Raw genomic sequence first — 21,935 nt, 5'->3', positions numbered from 1 at the left:
TTTTAATATGGCACTATTAGAAAATGGATGCACTTGATCGACCTTGGGCTTCAGAAATAAAAAAAACGTCCACTTGAAAAACCTAATGTTCAAAAATAATTATTCCTTTGAAAGGTAAGTGTTAGAAATACATTTTTAGAGAAATAGGTGCATATAGTACTTAAATTTGTGACATTGTATATGTAAGTTTATAGTTTCAATCTGATATAAAAAAAAACATTAAAAGCTGGTAAAAAATGAACATTGTAGAAGTCTTGAGTATTTTCACATTATGTGATCTGATTGCATAAATATTTTCACTTATGTGAAAACCTAGTAAAATCACTAAACATTGGTGTTTGATTGAAAAAAGACTTGGTTTTATGGCTTGTTGATTTAGAAGCAAGCTTTTATAGGAGTTATTGTTTGTATAAGTATATTCAACAAATTTTCTTTGACTAATATACCAAACTGTATGTTTGTGCATGTCATGATATATGTGACAGCAAGTGGAACTATTAGTTTTTGTTTTTAGAATAAAATGCACATCAAAATAGCATTTAAAAAAACTGCAAAAGTATTTTGCATTTTGAAGATTCAAGGAAGAAAAATTAAAAAATTCTAGTTAATGTCATTGTGTTTTTAAGACTACAAAAAGTATGTGAAATATTCATTTAAAAAAAAGGTAATGTTTCTTATTTGTAGTCATTTTATCATGCTTATTGGTGATACATATAAACAGTATGACATTTTCAATGTACATTTCATTGAAACTGTACAAGAAATTAAAATTTACATACTGTGAAACAAAACTTGACGTGTTATTGCATGTGAAACAGATTACTAGGCTGAAATAATTTTTGAAATTTAGTGAAAATGTACCTATTTATGTTTTATGAAACAAATTAAGTAAAATCTATATAATTAAATGAGTAATGTATGTGCATGTGTGGGAATCTTTTTAAACTACATTAAAATAAACAGAAATTAAATTAGGATTGGGAAGTATGGATAATGTCACCATATATGCATAGAAAGTTTTTTAAAATATATGTAAAAAATTAAATTAGGAGTAGGGGAGTATGAGCAATATCACCACATGTGTAAGGGAGGGGTAGGTGTGGTTCGTATTATGCATTATAAAAGGAAAGATATTTGGGGAATGGATCTGCCATTCCTTGCTTTGGTGCAACTTTCTTTATTTGTTTTTAAATGCTTAGGTTACTGGTACTGTCACTGTTGAGTATTTATACTGGCCTATGATACTCAGGTATTGAAAACATCACTAGATCTGGTGTCTTACCAGATAAGTTGATCAGTTTGTTATTTTTGATTACACTATTTGACTCTTTCATTTGTACTTCATATGTTGTGGAATAGGTTTAATGTGACAGTCATTGAGACGCTCCTCACTGCCATCAGTTTCTTTCAGAACTTTACATACCTAACCTCATATGTGAGTTAGGCAGGTCACTTAATTGTTTTAATTTCTTTGAATACCCTGCACTACCTTTACATTTTATTAACTATGTGCATTCAGATACAAAATATTGCAACCAAAAAAATGTTTTGTATGCAAAACATGAGTTTTCCCAATAGTAAAGTATTATAATACATTGGATAAAAATTAGTAGTATAGGGGAGTCATATATGTAATTATTTTAAAGATGAGTTCGTGTTACTTAAACTATGTTATTGTTGGGTTTTAGGAGTTCAGTTTATCTACCCCATTTCTGGGTTTTATTGTTCACTGTGTAAGGAATTCATGGGTGATGGAGCCTGTGCTGATGAACACTTGAAAAGTCAAGAGCACAATCGAAACTATACGGTAATATTTTGCAGGCTGCCTTAAGCATCTTCTATAATGCTACTTTTTCAGTTAAACTTTAGTCCTGGTAGTTAAATACTGATAATGAAATAGATTAATAGTAAAAAAGAAGCACTGCAATATGGGTCAGTCTTTAAACAAAATATATTCTGTATTATTTTCAAGTCATTGTTTTTGGAAATTGAGTTTATAAATATCCATTGAATAAAAGTATTGACTGTTTTTATACATTTACATTTTTTATATATTATTCCCATTCTTTCACTGAAATTGGAACTACTAAACTACAAAGTACAAAATGAATTACTTTTATTAAAACTATATGGAAAAAGTAAGGCATTAAAAGTTATTTCTAACAGATTGCCTTCTTTCTTGAGCACATGACCTGTTTACTATACTATTCAGTACTTTTGTTCCAGCATTTTGTCAAAATCTTCTTTTTCTGAAATGTTAGAATTATGTAATTTCAGGCTAATGTTTTTTATTATTATTTTTTGTTTTCCTCCACAGAAATTCACTCTTTTGAATCCATCGTATGAACGCCAATGGAATCTAGATAAAACCACAAGTACAGTACAACAAGAAAAGAAAAGACAGAAAGAAGAAGAAAAAGAGCAAATAGCAAAGAGAAGAAAACAAGAAAAAGAAGCAGAAAAGCGAACTAAAGCTGTAAAGGAAATAGAAAAACGAAATAAAGCAGAGAAAGAGAAAAATAAAGAGGTGAGTGAATTGGAGGAAGATTTTGTGACTCCTCCAACCAAGAAACCACCTACACCAACTGAAGAAGCTCAAGAAAAGTTAAAAAATAAAGGAATTAAATTGACTTTGCTTGGTGATAAGTCAAAGAGTGAAACCCAAAAAAAAGATGTAGAAAGCAAGAGAGACATGAAACCACAGGTTGTTATAATTGGTAAAGCACCTAATTATAGGTCAATGTTAGCTACTAGTAAAGTTGAAGATACTAAAATATCTGGTTTTGGAAAGTTCAATTGGAAAAAAAATGAACAAGAAGAACCTAAAGAAGAAGCAAAGCATGAACCATGTGTTGGTGGAGAAAGGATCTCGCTTCGTCTTGGAGGTAAAACGTTGGCTCCAAACCCATCCTCCCAGTTTTTGAAGTCTGGGATACAGTTATTTCCATTGCGTAAAGGGAATACCAGTTCAGGAGCTAGAGACCAAGGAAACACAAGTCCTGTCTTGTCAGAAGAAGATATAGCCAAGGCATTTGCTGGACAGTTTCAGTCTGGAGATGCAAGTAAAGTATCTCAAGACCCTTCACAGGTTAGTATTTATTTATATCTCTTAAATTAGTCTAAGAAATGTAGGAAGAGAAAAAATTAAGCAGTGCTTATCAGATCCCTCAGGCTTTCCATATTTTTGGTCCAAATCTGCCAGACACTTTTTTGCAACTGGGTCAATTGCAGAAGTTAAACATAATCTCAGTATATTATTTATTGATTAGAAACAGTTTACATGATATTACTGGCAAAAACCAAGTTTTTACCATCATTGGCAAGAGCAAGTCTTGATGACTAAGTGACCATTCAGACTCGTAGAGGAAAACGTGAATGGACAACTTTGGGTGAAAAGAATTAGTCCTGAAAAATAAGATTCATTAAAATTATAAATAGAAATATATTTCTGTTTCATCTGTTATAGAAAATATAAATACGTTACGAGCAGACATGAACATGTTTGATAAGGTTTTCTGAATACAGTTAAAGAAATTCCAAATCAGCATGACATTTCTACTAATTAACAAATAGATTTATATTTAGCGATTACAGGAGTCAAAGCCAAAAACTGTTATCTTCTCTGAGAGATTTTTCATACTTTGAGTCCCAGCTTGCAAGACAATTATGGAACTGGTTCACTCTCAGAAAAAAAGAAAATGATTTTGGTGTGTGTTAGTCACTAATAAAACTGACCTTGTGCTAGTGGCAAAACCCAAGACATCATCTAAATGGAATATTGCTATTGTTAAATTGTGCACTGAAGTCCAAAATCAGGGTATAGTCCAATGTGACAGCATAACTACATCTGATAAAGTAACAGTTCAAAAGTTTTCAGAACAGAATGAAGAAAACAGTGAACAATAAAATATGAAGAGAGTGCTTTATACTCTTTGAGGTGTTATATGAGATAGGAAGATCCCATAAAAGAAGCACAAGACACAAAAATTTGGAAAATTCTGAAAGGTTATTCTCTATCATTAGTAATGATCATTCAGATTAAAAAAACTAAAACTTGTGTCCTTGGCACAAAAGCAGTAGAAAGTGCCTGGTGTGGTAAAAAAGTTGAAAATCAGACCAGGATGATGTGAAGATAGCTTTTTTTTTAAATTGTAATCGACTTTATAAAAAAAAATTATTGAAACAAAGATCTTCAGCTTTGATTGAATTGGATGATGTGACAGGGAACTGAGAGAACAATGATGATAACACAAGTCTGAGAAGCATGTTTGAACAAAAAAGATGCAAAATTATAAACCTACAACTTAGTGATACATGTATTCAGGATCCTAGTATAGGAAATAAACTTCTAATAACCTTTACAGGGCAAAGAAGAAAAACCTTAAAAGTTGAAGTTTTTCTACGGAAGTTAGCTCTAGTACGTGTTGCAGTGAGAAGAATCATTGCTTTTAGTGTTTTAAAGCATGCAAACTAATAAAGAATAAGAATGAATATTCTTGAAAATCTGGAGTTAACAGGGAAAGGAATTTAAGGGTATACCAGAAAGATTTTTCTTGGAGGGAAAAGTGAAGGAAAGTTGAAATAAAAATGTATTACTTAAATAAATAATTTACATGTGACTGAAAAACTTGAATACAATGACAAAAGAGTGGTTATTCAAGCAGTTGATAAAAAAAAGTTGTTTAAGGAATATAGTGAAGATGAGAATGAAGTTACTGGGCCTCCTCCTTCTGTCCATTCAATCAGCATTCCTTCTCCCCAGTTTAAACATGACCAGGATGATGATGGTTTTGACTGGTTATTTCTCCCACCAAGGCTTGCTCTAGGCACAGCTTTATCTGTGTGATCTTTTGTCTTCACTCTGATCCCATTTATTGTCAGTGTTTAGAGGATGCAATCTCAGATGTCTAGGCCAAAAACACCATCAAGAGTATTTATCCATACTCTAGGTTATTTCTCTTATTTCTGTGGCATCCAGTTATCAACTTGTCATCTCTCAAATGATTTCTTCTCATCCCTCAGTTCTGTATGGAGGGTTTCTTTTCTTTCTGGTGGTTCTTTCCACCCAGACTGTGGATGATCAAGGCCAACATTTTGAGCATCTTTTTACAAGTTTAGTTTGCATTATCCTCCAGACATTTTCTTTGTTTTACCCACCAGAATGAAGTGTTCCAGTTCCATGCTCTTTCTTTCAGCTTTGTATCTGCACCTTATATGAACAGTTAGAGTCTCCTTGCCCCTTCTCAGGAGGAGGACTTCTCTCACACCTGCATTCTTCTGTGAGAGATTGCTCTTGGTTGGGCATGCCTCTCATCGATGACTTTGCATCTCCTCTCAATATCAAACTTTCCCTCTTCTGATCCTTAATACCTCATCCTTTGGCCTTAGCAGGTGATGCTGTCAGCCAGGACTGATCTCATCTTTTTCTGTATGTCTACCCTTCTTTTTGTTTTCTTCCTTGTGCCTTCGCTTTAATACATGACACTTCTTGTCAGGTTCTGTTAGTTGTGCCTCTTTGGCTGGTACAACCTCGGTTTCCTCTATTACATCAGTTTGTGTCCGTGCCCCCTCTTCCTCTGTACTTTTGATAGATACTCATCTCTTCCCACCCATCCTCCCACTTTTGGTGCACTTTCTTCTTGCCTCATCTAAGAATGAAGTTAATTCAAGCACAAGTACTTAGGGTGAGCTACTGCGCAAGGAGGTTGTGTTGCCTTCCTAATGGTGGAGGGCTCTCATCGCATCATGATGATATTGCGTACTAGTGCAGTTCATGTTAAACGTGTATTTTTTAGGTGGGAGCTAGGTCAAGGCTAGCGCCATGCAAGTCTCATAGGCTGATGCATGAAGGAATTAAGCTATTCTGTGTGTGTAAATGAGTATCTATCGGAAATACGTTTTTAGGTACGGAAAATGTTAACATTAGTGAAAAAACTACTAAAGGCTAAGAAGATAATGAAAGGTAAGATGAACATATATGAGAAACAACTGGAAATATTAAGAGGTGATAAGTCTAAAATTTGAAGAACAAATTATATACCAAGTTAATGATATACCAAGACAATAACATTGAAGTAAACTTTACTAAAGGACACTTTTAAATTAAACATCATGCAAGAGATGTTGAAAAGACCTATTTGAAATATTTAAAGGTATTAGTTAAAGATGTTAAGATTGATATCAAAATAAAATTAAAGTTTGTAAAAAAAAGGTCTGAAAAGTTGCTGAAGATAAATATGTCAGAATACTGATTAAATAATTCAAAATATAAAGTATTAAAAATCAAACAAGAGATGACATAAGATGAGACAAGTGATGGCAAAGGAAATGTCATGGAAGATATAAGTGATGCTGAAGGTAGGATATTTTAAAATGTAAATGTTAAAAACAAGGTTGCTAATAGTACATATGATGTTAAAGACAAATTATTGATGACACAAGTGATTTTGAAGGCAAGATTTCCATAGATATGGGCAATGTTTAAGGCCAGATCAGCTGAAGGTAAGTGCGATGCTAAGAATAAAATTACTGAAAACACTTGAGAAGGCAATAATGATTAAAAGAAGAAAAAAAAAAGGCGATAACTGAGAAGTTTGTGTCAGTGGATATTTTACCGAAAACTTTGATAAAAAAAAATTATAAAGGAGATAGTGAAAAATATTGAGAAAATAAGGTAGATTTATGTAAAAATAGTAATATACATGGGAATGTTTCCAGTCTTTCAGTTATTTTGTTAAGACAGTGTATTTGTACATGCAATAAATATATATAGATGTCAGCATTGAAGAAAGGTTTGTTTAATAGAAGATCATCTACGAAATGTTGATGAATGAGAAATTAACATGTAATATACAAATATTTTTATGATAATCTGTTATTAACATCATTTTTATAGTAGCCATACCTCAAGTATTATTACTCTACTATGCTTAAATTATGTTTATTAACATCCAGTTTTTGTTGCTTTTTGTATGGGGAATAATCAAATAAAAATGATTACAGTATTTGTGTTATGAAGGGTATTAATATTACCAACATTTGTTTTAAAATGATTTTTATATAATGCTTATGCTTAACACTTTGGTTTCAAGTACACCAAAGCCCCTTGGTGGCTCAATAGTAAGTCTGAGGGTTTATAACTGTAAGCATTGGGTTTTGATACCTGTGGTGGGCACAACACAGATAGCCCATAGTCTGTCTTTTTTATTAATAACAAACAAACTAATCAAATGCATTAAAACCTCATTTAGTGATCTTTTTGTTGCAGGAGAAGAAAGTCTAACAATTCATGACAAAAAGATAAAAGAAAGGAAGATATAAATGAAGCATTGGATGAGACTGATGCTCATTACGACGATATTGTAATCAGTGTTATGTATTTGATGAACAGTATTTGTGTATCTTATGTCTTACATGATGCTTAAGATTGCAGAATAAAGTTCAGAATTATGTAAAGGAAAAAGAAAAAATACTTCGATCTTGTCAAGAAAGAAAAATAAACTTTGTAACTTTCAAGTTTTCTGACATGTCTTGTTGTTGGTAACACTTGTTGAATATTTAAGGTTTTTGAAGTTGCCTGATCTGTGTGAAAAAAGGATGGAGAAGTTCATACAGTGAATTTATTTCATATAGAAGAACAAGAATTTGAAAGATCATGTTGAACAGTGGAACAAAGGTATTTTGTGGTAATGATCCAATTAACCAAATTACATGTAATAAACAACCTTCTGTACTGTTTGTGTTGGTAATAAGAAGACATTAATTTAATAAATGAAAGATTTGGCATTGGGCTTGATATATAAAAAAATGGGAAGTTATGTTGATAAAGATTCGAGATATCAAAAATCCAGTTTTATGTTGATTAGCAGTTCAACGTTGTGGAAAGAATTAAACATTTAAATTTGACTATCAAATTAGTGTTTTATGTCTGTGTATTTGTAGCTTTTGTTTTTTTATTTCTAAATGCTTACAATTAAAGGATATGTTAATATCTTTGTTGTTTTATCATCATTTCTTTGGTGTTTAAAAATTTGTTTATAGTGGATAATTGTAACCATAAAAAAAACATTTGTGCTGATATATTAGTAGTTTAGTCAAGACTAGTTGAATTTTAAAGTGAGAAAGAAGATGGCTTTTTGCAGAAGAGCTTTGTTTAACAACCCAGTTTGCCTGCTGTTGTTGTTTTTTTCAGTTAACCAAAATAATAATTCATCTTAATTTTTGTAATTTTCAAACAGGAAATTATATGTCAACATTTATGGAACATTATCCCAGTATTTTATACAGTCATATTTAAAGTCATCTTTAGATGGTCATAGTAAATTTGCAGGTATATTTGACTTTGTAGCTACATAAAACAGTACTCTGCAGCCATAAACAACACATTTCCTTCTGTGTGCTCCCCCCCCCCCATCCTTTCAGCAATGAAACAAAAAATGTCTTGTACATCCTTACAATTTTTTATGACTGTAGCAGTATAGTTAATGATTAAGATGTCAGAAGGTAGGACTAAAATCCTCTTATCATACTTTATTGCTGAAAGGGCTAATTCTTGGATCCTTCACTTTTATACGAGGTTTTCCATTTGACATAACTCATTGTCTTAGACACATCTCCATGAAATACTTACTGTAAATAACAATTACCGTATTACTAATTAATTACATTGAACAGTTTTCATTCACACATACCATTGATTTGGTATTAGCTCGGTTATTATTCAAGAGACATGACAGTATGGAGATTGTAGTGATAGTTAAAGCAACAACTAGGAAAAATAGACTTGGATTTGTTCAAGATAGAATGTTTCTATATAATAATATTCATATGCACTTCTCCATTTCATGGATATTTTAAAAATGTCTTGGCAATCAATTGGTAAGAGTTTAAAGGTTTTACTTCTTAGCAGTACCTGTAAAAAGAAATGTACGAGTAAATAGCAAAGCAAGATCGATGCATAAGAATAATTAATTAACATGAGATGACATGCAAATGATAGTAACACCAGAGTATCAGATATCTTCGTATAACACTGCATGTCATTGGTCAACTTCAATAACATTATGACTACATATTTTACATGAATGAAAAGAGGGTCGAGTGATAGGAATGTGACGGTATTTTACTTTTAACCTTCTAACAGAAATTAGGTTATGTCTAGGAATCTTGAGGCTGTGGTATTTTTAACTTGTCATTATACCTCAAATGATTAATAGCTTATCCGTACCTTAACTTCAGATATTCTTCTCACAACATTGGAAATGGTGATGACTACTAGTAGGCACATTCCCTTTCTCTGTCATCTTCAAAAACACAAACTTTCAACACAAGAATAACGGGGAGCAAACTGTTTTTATTAGTTACAAAATACCTAATTTTTAAAAAAATATAGTCACTTAGTGATTACTAGTGAGAAATTATGAACCAACTTTTAGGGGACAAGAGTGTCAATGGAAACAGCTATAAAATAGCGTACAAACAATATAGCTTTCCATAAAGGAATGATGCTTAATTATTAGCATTGATGTAAAGCATGACACATGTAAAGTGGTAAATTCAGGATAAGGAAAAGAGAGTGGCATTTTGTATTGTTTTGGTTAAGTTTAGTGATTTAAACTGAGATTGATGATGTCTCACTGTTTCAGTGAAAAGGAAAGCCTTATGTTATATGTTAATTACAATAAGCTTATTGTATATTTATCAAAATAGTAAGAAGCTGAGGCTTAAGTAGCATTTTCACAAAATTGTTACTTTTACATTTTCGATTTTTTTTCTGAAATTCACTATGATTGACCATGGTAGAACATCAAACATTATCTAACACATTATCTTCCTGGGAATAAATGTAGTTTATAAGTGAATCATTACATACATAGAATTACAATACAAACTTGGCAGCATTTTTTTTTTTAGAATAAAAAACAGTCAAAATATTGGCAGTACACAAATATGTACTTGTTTGGAATTGATTCATGTAAGACATTATTTACTAACTGAAAATTGTTTTGCAATTTCGTAATGCTTATACATTAGGAAATACTTTATTGAAGTTATTTTGTATATTTTTTTTTAGTATCTGCATGTTTATGGAAAACATAACTTTTGTTTTAGTTTGGAACAACTGTGTATATTGTTTGGTGTAAAAATCAGCCTCAAAAATTTCAAGTAAATAATTACAAAAAAAATTATGTTCATATAAAGCACAAAACTCAAATACAAGAACATTTGTTGTAGTTGGTAGAAAAGCAGAAATGTGTGTGGGGGTATATGAATACCATACACGAACATATTTTAAGTTTGTTCATTTATATATATATATATATATGTATTAAGAAAGCCAAATCAAGTTAATAAGCTTAATATCATAAACGAAGAAAGTGTAAAAACAACACAAACTAAAATGCAGCAATGGGGACAAAAATAGTGTAAGAATTTATAAATTGTATTTTAACTTCTGAGGTGTCTTTGGAAGTAGAACTTGTTAAGTGGTAGGGAATTTTCGACCAGATTCGTCCTTAGTTCAATTGCTTCCATGTTGCAAACTTAAACATGAAAAGTAGATGTGGGTTCTTGAGCCTATAATGTCCCACTTCTATACCATCTTTCATTGTCTGAAGCTAGTTGTGATAAGGTGTTTAGAAAGAGAGATGATGATGAAAGTTATAAGCAAAACATATCTACTGAAATGGCTAAAAATTAGATCAAACAGTAAAAAGCAAATGAACTGTGGATATTGCAACAGTTTCATAAAAATAATATATTAAAGGTATGACAGCCAAAGTCACTAACAGTATGCCCCCCCATCCTTCACCATTAATGGCCTACAGTTAACTACGAAAACTCAAGTGAAATTTTCCCTATTTCTGTTGTAGCAGTAAGAATATCACATGGTGATTAGTCATGTCAAGGTGGATTTAACAAACGTTATTAATACTTCATATTATTAACCCAGAAAGGAGGATCTAAAGGGAGTTATTCATGGCTTCAATTAAAGTTTTGGGAAAGTATTTCTGTTGAAATTTAATTGCATGTTTATACTTGTGGTAAAGTACTTGTAAAAATGTTTTTAAAGTTGCCAAACCAAGTAAACTAAAGCTAAAGGATTATCACTCTAAGCATAGGAAAGTGTATAGATTGTCAAATAAAATTTAAACCTAGATAATAGGCTTTATGTCCAGAAATAGAAACATTGTCTATTTGTAGTTTACAAGAATAGATATCATAAACATACATTTATTGATATTTATTTACCTTATTAAACTGTACATTATTCAAACAAATCAGCAACAGGAGTATCTTCAACAAAGGCTGAACAATTAACTCCCAGTAGAATTCCAATGAACTGGTTTATAATATGATCCTCGAAGACAATAAAATTGTGATTTTTTAAGGACCGATATTTCTGTTGTTAACCTGGAGAGTTGAAATAATAAATATATATAAACTAAAATATTCAAAATATGTTTTCCTTGCCTGTTATTTTATATAATCTACATGCATATATATATCTTACACATAATTATTATCTCACTTTGAGTGATAATTTTTTAAATATTTTTTAGACAAGTGGATCAAAAAAAATTTTCACACTTAACAAGGACAGAAATAACTAGCTTGGCAAACTAACAATGTGGGAAAGTTAAATTGGACCCTTGTAAGAGAAGTATTTCAAAGTAGAACCCACATTGTGGTGGTGGTGATACACCATAATTAGAGCTATCCTTGATTTGTAAGCCTTACATGTGACAAAATGTAACAGAAATGCATGCTCCATGTCTTGCTTCTAAAACTACCATTCACCATCTGTAGCTGTTTCCTAATGAGATAGTTGGTTCTAATAAATTGGAAAATTAAATATACCATTACAGTCAGATTACAAAGGGTGTGGTTGCTACCTTCAGCTCTAGAATAAAAATAAACATTTATTAGTGTTTTATAATTTTTTTATTGTCAAAAAACTGATGCATGGCCTGATGGTTAGGGTGCTTGACTTGTGATGGTCAGTCTTATTATTTGTTGGTAAAAGAATTAGCTGTGGGTGGTGTTGACTGACTGCCTTCCCCATGTCACTTCAAAATTAGGAATGGCTAGTGCATGTAGCCCTCAAGTAGCTTTGTGTGAAATTCAATAAACAACTAAACAACTTAGTTGCATAAATACTTATAAATTACTAGGCATGTTATCTAACATGCATGTTTTAGCTTTTAAAGGTAATCTTTAGATATGGTGAAACATGCATGGAATTAACTTGTAACTAAAGGATACATATTAATATTTTATAATCATCATGTGTGTTTAATCCCATATGTGGTAATTTATGATCACTGGTACAACAGATATATATAATCTGTGTGTGTATGTGTAAATCTTTGATGTGGTTATTTATGATCACTTGTACTACAGAGTGCCCATTTTTAACAACATACTGAACAGGTAGGAGAAAGGTTTTAATACCTTTTTTTATTATTATTATTATACATTTTGGAGGAAAGTTCCATTTTGTAATAGTAATAACAATATCATAAATATTGTAATTACTAGTAGTTGCATATCATAGATTTTATTACACTGGAGGAGCTTCAGTGCACTTCAGGCAATTTTACTTATCTCTGTGGTTGTGACTAGTTTTATGTTTGTATTTCTCTTCTATGCTTTTCTATTTAGGAACAGCTACCTTCTCACATATAGTTGAGAGAGCAAGTGATAACCTTAGATGTGAGAGGTACCATCATTGATCACTGACATTTATTTAATAATAATTTAAAGAAAGGTTAAAAGTTTTATTCTAATTTTATTTCACATGTGAAGCTTGTAACTGGAAATTAAATCTGATAGTATTTACTACTACTAATCATTGTTATATATTACTGTACTTTATGTTTGGCACTTTGTATTTTGACCTGCTTGTCTGAAAGGTTGAAGAACATTGAAACATGGCTTTCAGTGAAGTCTTAGAATGTGTGTCAGTTCTCAAACATATTTTCATGGCTTACTTTTTGTGATTAATCGATCATTTTTATAGTGGCTTTTTATAACCCTTTTGATATAGTGCTAAGTTGTTCAAGTGTATGTTACTAATTATTTTAAGCTTATGAAACAAAAAGAATTTTCTTTTACAAGAAAAAACGATTAGAAATAGCTTGATATTTCTCTGTTAAATATCTACCTTATTAGGAAAAGAAAATTCATTTACAATCTTTATTGTTCTCTTGTTGTTTAAAAATGTAACTTTGATGCAGTGACCTTATGATAAGTTATGTATTTTTGTGTGTATTAGTTAAATAGAGATAATGTAAGTATAATGCTGAAGCTCTGAATCGAAGTCAACGGTAAGAAAGCTGTTCTAATTCACTTAATGGAAGATAAGTATGAAAAGAAGAAATTAGTGCAGCTTTCTGTTCACACAAAAAAAGAAATTGTATTGAAAATATAAAAGGACATCCAGCAAGAACATAACATTTTTGAACATCAGTATTCAAATTGACTGTGTAACTGTAGATTTCACATAAGGTTATTGTATATGATGTATTTCACTGTATTATCTAAATAATTGACAACAAAATTAATATTATACTGTAATTGTGCTTTTGTGTTCAGTCTTAGCTTAGTTACTTTCATAAAATTTGAAAACCATGTATTGCTTTTGTTATGTGTAAGCCTGAATCACAAAGTGTCTGTTAACTAAAATGTTGCTCTGTGTTCCATCTAGAATGAAGAATTATTTTATATTCAAATACTTCATTGTAGTTAGTAATGTTTCTGTATCAGTCCTATGTAAAACAGAATGATTTCTTTGTAAAAGAATAGTATCATTAATAATCTACAATGAGATTTAGAATACTATTTTCCTTAATGTTAACTTTAGCATCACTGACTAAAAATATATTTTATGTCATAAGATAGAACAGGAGTGGATATTTAATTATATTGATTGAAGAGTTGTGAATAGTATAACAAACGAGATTGATGTTGAGAACTAAAAAATCCCAACATACAAAATATCACATTTAGCTTCAGCGAACATACCTTATATGTTACACAAAATTTCTTTTTGTTAACATCAATAAACTCATATTACACCTTGGTGAAATATAAGGATTTCAAAGACTTGTGGATATAAAGTTAAATGTTGTATATATTATATTCTGTTTTTATTTCATCTTTCCAAAATCACATAACAGTTTTTTTTTATTCATCTAATCTGATTAAGTAATCATTACTTTACATACATTAAATCCACTGTCTTAAACAAATGCAAGCAGAAGTGTTGTTTTAGGCTTTTCCACAATTAGAATAATAACAGCAAAATTCTGCTTTTGTCTTCAGTTTTATCTCAATGCTTAAGATTTCCAATTACACCCCATCCTCCAAAGATTTACAGATGTCTATTTTTGAAGCCATAACTGAAAATTTTTGTTGTATTTATTTATGATTATCTGGCATTTGTTAACAGAATTAAGTGTTTTGAATGCTATTAGATGCAATTTTGTATGGTCAATATTGTTATGCTATTCTTAGAATATATTTAAGGCTTAAAAAGCACCAATTTGTAGCCTGATTAAAAGTTGGGTTATGTTTACGACACAAGAAAAAATTAACAAATCCTTTGTATTGTATTGCTACTGATAATTTGAAAAAGCAACTTGAAAGCCCATTATGTTCTAAACTTGGGTTCACAATTTTGCTGAAACAAGGAAGTAACTTTCTTATTAATGTAATCATATTAAGTTTTTAAACTGAGAAACTGTGTTTGTGTTAATATATGATCCACTCTTTATGATATTTATTATTATTCTTTGTGGTGAACCTAATTTTGTGACATAAAAGTTGGATTTAGAGGTGTATTTGATTTATAAGCACACAGGTTAATGTACTGTTAACATGTAATTGATTTTTTTTATATATAATACAGAATCCATTTTTATTTGTAAAATAACACTTAAAAGTATGTAGGGGTTTACAGATTTCAAGTGCATAACAACGACAAAATTAAAAAGTAGTAATACAGATAGTGAAGAAATGTGAACTGTGTCACTACAAAAATCTACACAGTGAAAAGGAGGAAAAGGACTTGATCATCAGGAGTACTAACATCGGGAGAATGTTAAAATGTAGTATTACATATTGTGAAGAAATGTGAACTGTGTCACTCCAGAAATTTGCATTGTAAAACAGAAGGAACAGTAACTGGACATCTGGAGTACCAACTGTAAAGAGTTAGTCACTTTCATGAAAAGTGTCTTAGAAAAAAGATTGCTAAAAAAATCATTTACAATAAATATAAAACATGGTTTTAACTGTGCTTGTTTTGATATATATTTTAAGTACTAGTTTGTTTTAATTATTTCTGTCAGTTTGATAAATGTCATGGCTTTTGATATGAGATAATGTACATGCATTGATGTGTTGAAGTTTTCCATGTGTAGTGTAGCATTATGTCAGGTTATAATAATCTTCAATCTTTTTATGTAAACAGTTTCAAAATAAAAATTTGCATCCAATTTATTATTTATGTGCTTTTTATTCTCAAAGTCTTGTCTGGATTCATTACTTGCAGACTGAATACAGTTTAAAATAACTTATACACTGTTTATGCTTTACAAATTCTCTTTTTTGTTGTTGTTTCCTATGATGGACATGCAATGATAAGATACAGAAATGGTACTACTTATCAAATTTTGATGAGAAAAATAAGGCAGACACTAAGCACAAATACCAAAAACGTGTTGGCATATAGCATATGTTCTAGTAGAATAAAAAAAAAATTCATTAATGTTATATAGATTTTAATTGTTAAATTAATTTGCTTATTTATGGAGAAAGTAAAGCAGTGTTAACTTATAAATCAAATTCATGCACTATTATGACTTATTCAAAACTTTGAAATTGTATTTTGAATACTAATAAATAGAGAGAATTCTTAGAACATGCTTGTATATTAACTATGTTCTCCAATAAACTTACCATCTTCATTCACCTCAGGTTCACTGGTTTGGAATATAATTCTCAAGACAAAATTAGATCCTCTCCCAAGAAGTCATTCACAAGAAGTATTTTAAGTAGTGTTATAATACTGTTTTATTATTATGTATTTAGTGTTACACTTCATAAGAAAAACCATTAACATCTCTCTAAAGCTAATTAATTGGCTAGTCTGAAGTTAAGAAACTGTTCATGTTACAGAATTCTTGGTTCGTCCTGAAAAATATAAAAGTTGTTGCTACACTTTGAGAAGACTTAAAACAGTTTCTGTATGATGATTCAGAAACACTTATAAAAAATTGTACTATATAATAAAGTATGTCTTCCAATAGGCGTCTCCTTGAACATGTTAGGAAGGAATTAAGATTTTACTTCTTGGTGGATATAATTCAGAATTCCAAGTATTTTGAGATAAATGATTAAATTCTTTACAAGATTGGACCTGACCACTATGAAAAAAAAAGTTTGGATTTTTGGCCCAAGTTTTAGGTAAATATGAAAGAAAATTATCTTTCCATGACATTTTTTAAAGCATGTGTAATGAAGAATAGAAAGTTGTAAGATAGTTTCTGTGTTGAGTAATATATTTTCATTGCCAAATTGATTAGATTAAACTGTCGTTTTATTTTATCAATCAACATGCATGCTCTTCAATATGAAAGATGTGAAGTAATTAAAATGGACAATAAATCACATCTCAGTCATGAATTCTGTAATATTTTGTCACAGAAATTGTAAGTTATAATTTCTCTTAAGCCTTATTATACTCAGTATAATGTTTTATAAACATAGTTTTACAATCATAATGTTTTTATTAAACTGTAATCTGTTTTTTTACAGTAGTTCAATTCATGTTCTACACATAAGGTGTTGTATGCTGAAATTCTTTGGAAAGTTATTTTTCTGTGAATATGAAAAACTTTGATACTGTTGATTTGTATATTGAAATAGTAAAAATTCTAGGGTTAAGTGTTATTAACCACCTAAAACCAAAAAATGTCCAGCATTTTCATTTGTAAAGTTGAAAAAGCTAAATATTATAATTTTTACTAATAAGTAATTTATTGCAAGACATAGTAGTTGGCTGTATTTTACTTTGGTGCTTTTGTTATTTAAGGACTACAAAACTAATATCCCCCGTTTAGTGTACAAAGAAACATATAGTCAATCTTTGAAGAATGAAATGTAACTTTTATTCTTAATTGGACTAGTTGATTTGTTTACCAGTTAGCTAATCTAGAACACAGTTTAACAGTAATCAGACTAATGAAGTTAGCTGAAAAATCTCAACCAGCTTACCCAGTTGTCAGTCAGCTGAGGAAGTATGGGACTGCAGTAAGTATAAATGCTCTCAAAGGAATAAAGTAATAATTGACTGAATCTTAAAACGGAGTTACACATTTATCAAGTTACTAGAAACTGTTAAAAATAATATATATATATAAACAAAGTTGAAACTATATTGTTTCATGTAATATTCACTGATATTAGACATTTTTAAATGTTGTATATTTATTCTTCTCATATGAATGTCATAATTTAATGCTGAACATGTAGAGTTATAACTGGTTTACCTAGATGAATACTACTTGTAAAAGTAGTTGAGACGAAGCATTTTTCTTGAGTCATTATAATCAGTTACCCAAGTTAAGCTTGCTCCATGCTTACTTATATAAAATTCCCACAGAGTTTCCCAATAACATACTGAAGTATTTAAACAGTTAGCATTATGGCTTTTATAAATATATGATCATCATTAGAATCAGGTTGTGGCACTAAAGAATGTGATACTAGGAAAACAACATCTTCAGTAAGATAAAGACTCCAGTGTTTGTGTGCTTGGTAAGTATGATTAACCCTTTTCCAATATCCCCACAAAGATGCATTTACTTTAGCTTTGCATACATTGCATTGTAGAGAAAGCCCCAAGTTTTTCCAGTGGTTATACATTATGTAGATCACATGACAAATTCATGTAACTATCATGTATCTTGAGCAGGGTTCTGTGTTTTTGCATAAGTTTTAGGTTAAATCCTGGGGCTTCTCTGAAATTGACTGCTTTACTTCTTCAACTGTATAGGAAAAATAAAAAAGGATCAACTACACTTTCACTTCTACAAAAGACTACACACACTATTTTCACAGAAGAATCAAAGCAGTGAGTGTTAGAGAAGTTCCAAGACTTATTCCAAATATGTTTTGAATACTGGTTGGCTGTAAAGTGTGTGTGTGTTCTGCACTTACATATATCAAGATGAATAAATTACATAACTGAGAGTAGTGGACCTAAAAAGGTTGCTCAAGTGATTCAGTGCTACCAAAAGACCAATATGGCTTTGCAAAGCAAATAATTCTACCATGAGATCATAAAGAACACTCTTTAGCAGTTTTGAAACTGTGTAGCAAAAGCTGCACCATTATAATAAAATTGCAAAACAAACTCGTAAGGAATGAACATCTGCACAGTGAAGAAGTTAAAAAAGATCCACATACACACAAAATTAATTTTACTGATGTTTGAAGAGCAAGACTTTCAAGAAATAAGTAGCAGCTTGATGATGATGTTATAACCATTGTGATATTAGTGTTAGCTTTTAGAAGCTAGTACTTTCCAAACAAATATAAGAATATTTTGAAGGTGCTGTCTTTTCCTGAGCAAGAACCACCTATATTGAGAAAGGTGATTAGATATTGAAAACTTTAAGTAATAATTAACTGAATCTTAGAAAGGAATAATATTCATACTAGAAATAAATGACCTTATTATAACATTTTGCATGACAGCTTGTTCAGGAGCATTCACTAAAACACAAACCGAAACTGACATTAGAAAACCTCAAATGTTTAAATAATAAATTCTATTCAAATCTATAATGTGCTTTTGACATATTAAGTAGTAAAGCTTATTGTTGATAGAAAAATGTTGTTGAAATAATTATCTGCTAGCTGTTGCAAACAAAAATTCTATCAAGGTTACAGAGTGAAATAACAAAAAGATAGGATAAAAAAATATAATAATTAAAATTATAGGTGCCATCCTTTGTCTACTCAACCATGTTTTGGTGAACACTCCTGAAGAAGCTATAAAGTGAAACGTTGAGTGTGTAATTAAATAATAGTAACATTTTAGTGTTATGTTTTAGTGTTATAAGGTCATTTATATCTAGTATGATATGTCTTCTACATACCAATATGCTGCACTACAGAAACTAAATAAGGAATGATATGTTTGATATATGATTTGATAAGAATGTAAGAATATACATTCAAACTAAAGGTGAATTGTTTTTGTCATAACTATGAATAATTATCAGTTAACATTAATATATTATGTTTATCTGTTGTTTCTTTTTGTTTATGTTCTTATAGAGTTACAACTGAATATGATAGTACTTCTTACAACAGAGGTTGGAACAAAGCATATTCCTTGTATCACTAACCATCAGCAGTGCTTTCAAGTTTTTGTACAGTCCCTGTTCACAAAGTGTGAGAGATAAGATGCTAGGTATAGTTATAGAATAAGTAATATGAGAAGTAGATCAATTTAAAGAATTCAAAATAGTTACAGGAGTTGATGATATAAACGTAAATTTTGAAGAAGATAATCATAGAAGTTCAGAAAATTACCTCAACCCTTTTTATTCCCAAAAATGCTGATCCAACTGCACTTTCTGTTGTTATGGCACCTTCTGTATTTGCTGTACTGTCAATACTTGATACAACAAGGTTGTTCATGTTATATCATAAATACTATTCCCTTATTATGTGGTAAATTTAACAAAGATGTGAAAAAAGTATTCTAAATGCAGTAGATAAAACAGTAAAAATGTCAGAATAGACATGTAAAATAACTGGTGTATTAAAACTAAGGAGAAAAGATTCATTAGACTTTATGACAAGTTAAGGCTAATTTATAGTTTTAGGTTGCTTAGAGAGAGATTATTAAATGAATGGAAAAAATGAGAAGTTCCAAACATATAAAACTAATCAGAATACTGAGGTAACATCACAAATTACAAGAACTTAAATCAATGTTAAGAGCTTGTGTGTATGTGAATGAACTATGATACAAAACACATTACCAGAAAGGATTAGTGAGTAACATAATGTATTCAAAATATAAGATAAGCTAATACCCCTAATGCAATGTTGTTAGATGTAATAGATGATTTAAATGGAATTCGGTAAATTGGAATGAATTGACATAATTGGACTAACTAAAATAAAATAATGATATTAAACATTTTTAATGACTTAAATTTGGATTTCAGGGACACATTACTAGAAATTGCTTCAGGATAAATCAGAGTAAACAGTTGCAGTACTGTAATTGTTGGTGTTTACATGGTGCTTTTGTTTGAAATAAATCTTTTTGCAAAACAAATTAAGCCAGTAAGACCATTATCTGAAACAGTAAAAATTGTGCCTCCTCTGTGAACACTCAAATAAAACTTACAGTAATTGTTTTTAGACGAAGCCCCATCTTGGTGTCATTAAGATTTCTCCAGTAGTGGAGGTAAGAATGGATGGTATAAGATGTTTGTTATTAATTCAGTTCACACAAGTATTACATCATCCATATTAAGTGTAAACGTGATAAAAGAAAATTTGGCATTTTTTAAAGAATGCATAAAGAGAAGTTAGCAGTAATATTTGTGAAGTAAGAAATATGCATCTTATGCACACCCTTTTCATGGCTTGAAATATATAAACACACAAAAAGATGGTATTTTAGATTTGGACTTCCTGAGAACCTATGATATTGTCATTTATTACTCATGGAAAGAAGATAAATTTTAAAAATTTGTGGTTACTTAAAATCAATACAAATGTATAGCAAATGGCTGAATAAGTATGTGGCTCCATGTCTAAGGAGTATTCCTTTAGTAAATCAGTAGAAGCAAACTTGAGAAGAGAAGATAAATTTGTTATGCAAACCAACATAAGGTGTGCACATGTCTTGGAAAGTCCTTGAAAAATCAATAATGCAGCCAAGAAAAGTCAAGCATTTTCATCAAAATATTCTTATTTTGAAATATCAGCATATAAACCATTTCTGTATTTGTACATTATTTAGAATCTTGTTTCTCATCATCAAATTACTGACATTGGCAAAAAACGTTAACTTTCACAAGGCAGATGTTTCTGCTTTCTCAGCTCTGAATATATATATATGATTAATAAAATAGTCATTTACTGCATGAATTGTCTGTGTGTCAATACTGAATAAGTGACTAATACACTAAGAGTTAATCAAGCTACTAATAATAGAAAATTTAGTATAAAAGTAAATTTTTTCATTTTTAATACATTATTACTATGAATAAGGTTATGTTGGGATAGATATTTGTGGAAAATGTACATACCATTCTGTTATTAACTTTGCTACCAATCATACTGTTAACAACAATGTAGTTTCCAGCTTTAAAATGATGCAGTTGCATTCTATAAATAAAAATTTAGTGTGAAATAGCAAGCCTTGAATTCTTTCAATAAGCAATAAGCATGTAAATTCAGTTACTTAAATGAATAACTGTGGGAAAGTAACAGTGTTTAATTTAAGTAAATCAAACTAGTTTTGCTTTTGGGTATCAACTTTTGGAATTAGTGAAGGCTAAATTGAGAGTGATGCTATTATAAGCTTCAACAGAAATAACCTATGTTGTTAAGCAACTTTTTTTTAGGTGTTTCAGCTGCTTAGAAATGAGTAATAGACAATTATAAATGGTATATATGTAATAAGTAAATAAAAAAACGTGACTGAGAAAAACTGGTTTAACACACATGGGTATGTTAATGTTACAATTTAATTAATGAAATAATTAAAATTCAAGAAATACTTCAATTATTCAAAAATAATGGGTTGCATGCTACATTCAACAATATTATTATTTTTTTAAATTATAATAAATAATTAAAAACAACGTTTTATATTTACACAATAAAACCTTTAT

At 30.1% G+C, this 21,935-nt stretch overlaps 1 protein-coding gene across 11 annotated transcripts in view; it reads left to right on the top strand.

The window, feature by feature from the left end:
• The window catches only part of LOC106457632 (serine/arginine repetitive matrix protein 2-like), a 117,649-nt gene that overhangs the window by 38,271 nt on the left and 57,443 nt on the right, over positions 1-21,935 (top strand). The window contains exons 4-6 of one of the 11 annotated variants that reach the window (XR_002610219.1): positions 21-114; positions 1,689-1,807; positions 2,318-2,775. The exons of the other annotated variants lie outside the window; for them this stretch is intronic. The gene's annotated coding sequence lies outside the window, so the exon portion shown is untranslated. Of the gene's footprint in view, positions 1-20; positions 115-1,688; positions 1,808-2,317; positions 2,776-21,935 lie in introns of those variants that run through there. 11 annotated transcript variants of the gene reach the window in all.

The sequence above is a fragment of the Limulus polyphemus genome, unplaced genomic scaffold, assembly GCF_000517525.1.
Source record: "Limulus polyphemus unplaced genomic scaffold, Limulus_polyphemus-2.1.2 Scaffold353, whole genome shotgun sequence".
Classification (NCBI taxonomy): Eukaryota; Metazoa; Arthropoda; class Merostomata; order Xiphosura; family Limulidae; genus Limulus; species Limulus polyphemus.
The sequence above is the reverse complement of the archived record's forward strand: the minus strand, read 5'-3'. Positions and strand labels throughout refer to the sequence as shown.